Below are 7,882 nucleotides of genomic sequence, written 5' to 3' on the forward strand. Positions count from 1 at the left end.
CCTCACTCCATCCCCCAATTTCCAAGTAAGTCTATGATGGCAGCACTAATCTCCACAATATACTAAGGAATGCGGCATTGCTTGGAATTACTGTTTTGGCAAGGTGAGGTGAGGACTAGCTGCAGGGATGACATACTTTCTTCACATGCTTTAATTTTTTTGAATAAAATTCTATTAACAATAACTAGCACACTCACATTTCTACCAAAAGCTCTGAAGAACTCTAAATTGCTTTAGTTTTGCTTTTCACCTCTGTCCTCTTTTGTAAGGCCTTTCCAGCCTTTACTTTATCACTTGGCTTCTGTCACTTGTATTTGAATTTTGTTTTGAGATAAGAATGCCATTTTATTTAACAAGGTGCTACAATGAAAGTCCATGAAATGCATAAGAGTTCTGATAATGCTCTCTTCTAGTCCACCTGGTTGCGGATAAGCCAGCCTTAAAGCAATTCCACTCACACCCTGTGTTGGTATGCCTTTCCAGTCACGCTGGTACTTTTAACTACAAGCAAGCAAGCAAAACCCACAGAGTATTAAATATTTAATTGGAGGTATTTCTAAATCCTTTCAAAATATGTTCTATCATACCAAATTTGAACACAAAGCAATTTGTTCTTACACATCTGAGTGCAATCTGTCTAAAAGCCAAGGAATAGTTTATGTACATGACTGTTCAGAACTTGAGGTAAGTCTTGAGTTTTCTGCAAGTGAAAATTATGTTAGGCAGGTCATTAGCTTGTCAAACAACAGGAAAAATGCTGAGTGTGCAAAATATTTTTTCTTTCCTGTGAAATGACCAATATTGCCCAGATCATTAGGATGTTGGAAAGTGATGGTACCACTAGGTTCTGTGATTGTTCAGAAGCCAATCTGGGGATTGGAGTGATAGCACAGTGGGTAGGGAGTTTTGCCTTGCACGCGGCCGATCCGGGTTCGATTCCTCCATCCTTCTCGGAGAGCCTGGCAAGCTACTGAGAGTATCCTCTCCGCACGGCAAAGCCTGGCAAGCTACCCATTCGATATGCCAAACACAGTAACAAGTTTCACAATGGAGATGTTACTGGTGCAAGCTTGAGCAAATTTATGAATGGGAGAACAGTGCTACAGTGCTACCATTTTATTCATAAAGCCAGTATAAATCCAGTTTCATTGAAAAGGTGTTACAAGAAATAACTTTTAACAGTTATAAACAGATCATGATATCCAAATTACTTTTTTCTATCCTACTTTTAAAAAGTGCTCATTTTTCACTGTAATGCCAATAACTTTAAAGAAAAAAACCTTAGATTAATGAATACTAATTTAGCTGCAAATAATTTACTTCCTTTTAATTTCCAGAATATTTTTCCAATTTTTGGCTAATTTTAAAAATGGCATTCAGAAAACTTTGTATGACATCTTAAATTCAAAGACTTATGTTCACTGCAGTTATTTATCAGACTCAGAAGATGCCTTACACTAAGAAGAATTGTGATACAAAGAAAAAACTATCCCTCAGATCCATTCAACATTCGACAGTAGTTAAGTTCCTAACTACATGCCAGACACTGATGAAGACACTTCTCCCTAAGAAGCCAACACGGAAATGAAAAGAAGACAGTCTGCCCTTGAGCAGTGCAGGTTAGTGATCTCCCAATCTAAAGAATTAAAAACAAGTTCTGGATTTCTACTTTGATCAGAAAATTCACTCATAATTTGATCTCTGTAAAGCTTTTATTACTATTTTGTATATTATTTGAATTACCCTTCACACAATACAGAAGTAGCAAATGAAGACAAAAGTACAAAACATTTATTGAATAGTTACAATATGGCAAGCACTGTACTAAATGTTTTACAAGTACTTCAATAAACTGGAAACTTCTACAGTCTTTGTATCTACTTATTAAAATGTGGAGACCAGGGGCCAGAGATTACAGTGGGTAAGGAGCTTGCCTTGCTCACAGCCAACCCAAGCTTATTCCCTGGCACCCCATACGGTCCCCTGAGCAACACCAGGAGTGCTCCCTAAACAGAGCCAGGAGTAAGCCTGAGAGCAGCTGGGTATGGTCCCCACACAAAAGCAAATGAACAAAAACTGAGATCAGCTCTCCAAACTACATGATAAAGTATGTCACAAATTTCCTCATCCAGAAAAAGGGGGAATGCTTACCCACATACCACAATGAAGAGATAACAAGTATAACCCCCCCCCCCAACAAAGTACTTGTGACTATAAATTACAGTTGCAGTATTTTTTTCCCCCTAGTATGGAGTGCAGGGTGGTAGTGGGCGTTAACGACACAGAGACACAGAGCACTCAGGGACTATTCCTGCCTTTGTGCTCCTGGGTCATTTCTGGCGGAGCTCAGGAGACCATATGAGGTGCTGGGATTGAACCAGGTCAGCCACAGGCAAGGCAAGTGCCATAACCCCTGTACAATCTCTCTTGCCCTTACAATTAGGCTTTAATTAACCTTATGCTATCATACAAGACTGTTCATATGTATGTCCACATTAACACTATGAGAGTTCTTGGAAGGATCACCAACTCATCTGTTTGTCTTCTAAAACTCCAGACAGCACTAAAAACAACAACAAAAAAGGCAATTTATTGACCCCCTTCTGTTTTCCAGAAAATTTACAAACAAGGTCTATTTTGTCATCACAATGACCTTACAAATATTATTCTCATTCTGAAAACAAGAGATGCTAAGGAATCATTACCAGCAGATCTATACTTTCACAAAGTTCACATATAATAAAGTCAGGATTCACACCAGGATAGCAAGATTCCAAATTTTCTACCAAGCCACAAAGGAATTTTTAGAAACATTACCTAGAGAAATCACTATTAACTGAAACTCTATGATCCTCAAGTAATAAAACATTATGGTATTCCTAAGTTATGAATTACATTCTTATTCAAAGAAAACTATTGTGTATGGGATAACTTTTGGTTTTGAAAGTAAGGATATGCTTCATTACTTATTTTTCAAAAGAGCCAAATAAGCAATGATGATTCCTCTCTACTTTTCTGTCTTATTTTGCTCCGTGGGACCTTTTTCTCTTAGACACACTGCATTTTATTCATTCATTATGGATTCTACCAGTAAAGCACAAAGTGTATGAAAAGAATAACTTAACATTATTCACTGCTGTACCACACGCATCAGGAAAGTACGTGTCACATAGTAAGTGTTCAATAAATATTTGTGGACCAAAATAAAGCTTGATGCCCAGTAGGCATTCAACAAATACTAATTTCTTTCCTCTTTACTATACAAGGACATTAAAAAGGCGAACACACACAAACACATATATATGTTAAAGGTCAAAAGAAAGTCATCACCCCTTTGATATACCAAATGTTGAACTGAAATAGATTAGGCATGTAACAGAAATTTTTATTAAGTTTTTACATTAAAGTATTGAGGCCGATTTAAAAAACTCATTGAGTAAAGCCCCATTTATCAAGCATCCTCAGGAAATAGGATACACATATATAAAATTTTGCATCCATACACTTTTAAGCATCTGCATTTTAATTTTCATAGAAGCCTTTTTTTTAGCAATTCTACTTCGAGGTAATTCTGAATTTCCTTTTTGAACATTTACTGTCAGTTAACATTTCTTACTGTGTTTTTAACGGTATCCTTTTCTGAGGATCAAGAAACTTAAAACTAAGCACATTCTATAAAATGAGTCAATAAAAATTCAAGTCTCAGTGAAATGTGTAACAAACGCTAGAAGCAGCAAGCGCTACTTTTACTTAGTATTACTCATGCAGTTCTGGGAGATGGAACATTTAAAAAATGAAGAAAAAGACAGTCATTCTTATCTCTAACTATCAAGATCACATTCAAATTTGGTGGTTATTTGAAGGGAATGTAGAAAGTACAGTAGTTCTGGTTACCTCTGAGCGTACTCATTTTTCTGAGCTGACATTAAGCAACTGTCCTTACTTTTACAAGATTAGGATTTTTAAAAAAATGTCAAAATACAACTCCTTTGGAAATATGAATGAGATGAATACACACACACACTTAAATTTCAATGTCCCCAATTCCTTACAATACAGCTCAGCTCCATCATTTTCCTGTGCTTTTCCAAATCCTTACTACACTCAAGTTCAGCTCCATCCTTTTCTAACTACCACCATCCACATTTCCATGCACCTACCTAACTGCTTAAAGCTGGTCCTCAAATCAGGATCTTATCTTGTCTTATTGTTTTGCCCCAATCTTTGCATTTGCCTGTTACACCTCATCTTTTCATTTTAGAGCATCCCAAGCTTAAGTTAATCAAACAAAACTCACAAACCTCTAACAAAGAAGAGTTGTTACAGCCTGTCCAGGTAAAAATATCCACGTAGAGATATGATATTGAAGCCTTTCTGAAATTAAATTGAAAATTTATGAATTTCACATATTATAAAAAATTATCAAGAACCTCTTCTTAGAATATCCATAGCAAGGCAAATTTTAGAGCATGCTGGTAATCATTGAAAAATAAGCTTTTAATGTTGATCAATTATTTTTGTTGTGGAACAAAAAAAGCTGGTTTTGAAAATTCAGGCATTCCCTAGGACAGTGGGGTGGAGTGAGAGGGCATGAAATTCATGGTGTTTCGTGGTAAATGTTGTCTGCATTATTCAAAACATAGTATGGTCATAAAGGCATGGGTACATTAGTTCACTCAAACAGTCTTATTTTTGAAAAGAGTTCTCCTTACAGGGTAAGTTTCAGAAGTAGAATAAATTAGTCTGTATTTCTGTCAAGACTAATTAAGTTATTCTGAAGGCAGGTGTTACAAAAAAGGCAAGAAGTCGTGGTAATCAGGATCTTGGGCCGTGCCTATTTAATCCTGATGCTTACATGCCTCCATATTTCATTCGATGTCATTACAGGCAAGTCTCAGAAACTGTATTCTCAGCTGAAGAAGACTCCTTTCTATTAAAGAACCAAACATTGGTGATATTTAAATTAAACAGAATCGATGTTATTTTTTAAAGATATTGGTATTAGAGGAGATTGTAATTATTTACTCATTTAATGAATTGCAAAAGTACAGGTTTTTATTTATTTTTTTAAAGTACAGGTTTTATTATGTGACAGTTCACTTGAGTTTGAAAGGCTGCATTTCATTAGTGTCCTCTGAGAATACTGTAAAACTCAGGAAAAATTACTCCAGTCATCCAAGGAAAAAAAAAATGAAATGATGGAGTACAGTCAGTGGATGATTTACTCATTTAATTAACACATTAAAATTCAGTTTTATAGATCCTTTATAGAAATCTTAGGCCTTTTCTAAACTAATTAGATTTAGAAAGGGAAGGGGAGAAGAGACCCCAAACAAGTTCTGAATCACTGGAATGTTTGTTCTATTTCCAGTTTACACACTGATCAGACCATCGTTCAAAATATTCATTTCACGCACCTTTTAAAAAAAGTCATTGATTGGATCCTTCAAGAACTAGGCTGACCCTAACTTAAGCTCCTTTTTTCTGACAGTTCAGTGTATTCTAACTTAAGTGCAGTGGTTCCCAAATCTAAAGTTTCCAACTGTCAGAGTTCAAAATCAGTCACGATTTCACTGCTACAACTGAGAAACAAACTTGAAAGCTGTCAATAATCTGCTACTAGGACGAGTGTGGTAAGCAGTAGTAGTAGTCTAAAAACTGAAAGCAAAAAATCCTACTCCAAGTCCACCAAAATCCCCGGCCAATTCTGAAATTGCACAATGAGCAACATATTCTGTCGAGTGCGCACGGGCACGGACGACTTTCTTTTCTTTAAAACGGGCATCAGCCTGGCACCTCCCAAACGCACAGCTAAATCCGACAAGATGGATGCAAAACGTCAACTGCCTCCCCGTGGCCTCGCAGACAGGACCTGAACCTGAACGTGGGCAAAAACAAAAACAAACAAACAAACAAACAAAAAGCCTCCAAATACGTGCCCGTGCCTAATAAAGAAAAAAAAAGCCCTGAAACCGGCCTCGCCCGGGGTAGAAGAGACCTACACTTCCCCGGAGCAACTGAGATGAGACACCCTGCAGATGCCCGCTCGCTGCTGCTCTCCTGGAAGCCCCTCTCTCTTATCAGAAACATTTGGAGAATTTCGCCACCGCAACAACCAACGCGGGCTGGAAAGGATGGAACCCGAACCTCGGGAAATAGACTATATAAGGCATGCCCCGCGGCCAAACCCATCAAATGTACCAAACCCAGGCCCCCCTCCCTCCCCCCGGGACACCTCGGCGCGCACCTTCCGGCCCCGGCCGGGCCCGCGGCCGCAGCATCAGCACCGGGGCCCGAGACACATCCACCTGTCACCTGTTGGCCGCCACCACCCGACCCGGGACCCTCGCGGCCTGCGGGGCGCCCCGCGGGATCGCTGGCTGGCGAAGCGGACCGGCATCCAGAAGGAGCTCTGGGGAGGAGGTGGGGGTGGGTGGGAGTGGGGTGGGGTGGGGTAGGGGGGACGCAACGGGCAGAGATTCCCAGCCACACTTGCTCCCCATTTCCAGAGAAGCTGCAGTTTTTTTCCCAGCACCCCGCAAGGCCAAGGGAATGAGGTGGTGCCCGCCGTCCCTCCCCCCGCAAGCCCCCCTCGCGCCCCGAAATCATCTTTTACACACACACACACACACACACACACACACACACACACACACACCCCGATCAAGATTCCCCACCCCACCCCAAAGGCGTTTTCCGTCCTCCACCCCCACCTCACGGACGCCCGAGGGGCGGACCGGCGTGGGGGTGGGGGGGCCCCACCGGCTTGCAGGCAAGGGCCCTCCCCCACCCCGGGGCTCGCCGGCCGCTCCCCCTCCTCCTCCCAACACACACACACACACACACACACACGCACACTCTCTCCCCGGAGCCCAGGCCCGGCCCGAGGCTCCCCGCCCCCACCCGGGCTGGAGGACTCGGGGTTGGTGGGGGGGGGGGCTCCCTCTCCTCCGCCGGGCCCCGGGGAGGAGGAGGAGGCGGAGGGAGGGAGGGAAGGAGGGAGGAAGAGAGCCGCGAGGAAGGCGCGGACGCCCCGCGAGGGCCCGGAGCCGAGCCCCGTCCGGACCCGGGGAGCACAGGGGTGGGGGTGGGGGTGGGGTGGGGGGCGCCCGGCGCGGCCCCGGGCGGCGCTGTCCGCTTACCCTTCGCCGCCGCTTCCCCCTCCTCGTCCTCCTCCTCTTCTTCCTCCTCCTCCTCCTCCTCCTCGGCCGCCGCCGCCGCCGCCTCTCCCACTAGGGCAGCCGTCTCCGTCTCCGCCGCCGCCGCCGCCGCCTCCGCCACCACCACGGCCGCCGCCAGCGCCGCCGCCGCCTCCGATTCCGCCCGGCAGGGGGGACACCTCAGCCCTCCCTCCCCTCCCCGCTCAGCCCCAGCGATCGGCCGCCGCCGCCGCCGCCGCCAACTCCCTCCGGCCGCCGCCGCCGCCGCCGCTCGTGGCTGAGGGGGAGGGGACGGGGGTCGGGCTGGGTCGCCCCGCCGGCGGCGGCTGCTGCGGCTGCGGCTGCTGCAAGCGGGCTCAAAAACGCGGGCTGGGTGGCGTCGCCGCGGCCCGCGCCTCGGCTCCGGCTCGCTCGCTCGGCCTCCCTCCCTCCCTCCCTCCCTCCCCACCGGCCCCCACGCCCCCCCCTCCTCCTCGCGCGCGCGCTCGCCCAGGCCCTCCCCCCACCCCCCTCCCGAGCTCTCGCTCCCAGCTCTCGCCGCGGCTCGGCCAGCCCCACACGGCGCAGAATCAAAATACTGTCCCCAATATGGCGGCGCCCCCGCCGCCGCCAGGCAAACACCGCGAGATCTGCGGCCCGCTGGCTGGAGGCGGCGGCGGCGGCGGCTGTGACGAGGCCTCGGCGGCGGGTCGGGAGCTGGGGGGAAGCGGGCGGCGGCGGCG

General features: G+C 45.5%; 1 protein-coding gene across 3 annotated transcripts in view; it reads right to left on the bottom strand.

Annotated features, from left to right (window-relative positions):
* Positions 1-7,535, bottom strand: part of TAB2 (TGF-beta activated kinase 1 (MAP3K7) binding protein 2) — a 76,577-nt gene extending 69,042 nt beyond the window's left edge. For all 3 annotated transcript variants that reach the window (XM_056125980.1, XM_056125977.1, XM_056125978.1), the window contains exon 1: positions 7,143-7,535. The gene's annotated coding sequence lies outside the window, so the exon portion shown is untranslated. The remainder of the gene's footprint in view (positions 1-7,142) is intronic.
* Between the last annotated feature and the right edge of the window lie 347 nt (positions 7,536-7,882).

This window comes from Sorex fumeus, unplaced genomic scaffold (genome assembly GCF_029834395.1).
Source record: "Sorex fumeus unplaced genomic scaffold, SorFum_2.1 ptg000061l, whole genome shotgun sequence".
In the NCBI taxonomy this organism is placed as follows: Eukaryota; Metazoa; Chordata; class Mammalia; order Eulipotyphla; family Soricidae; genus Sorex; species Sorex fumeus.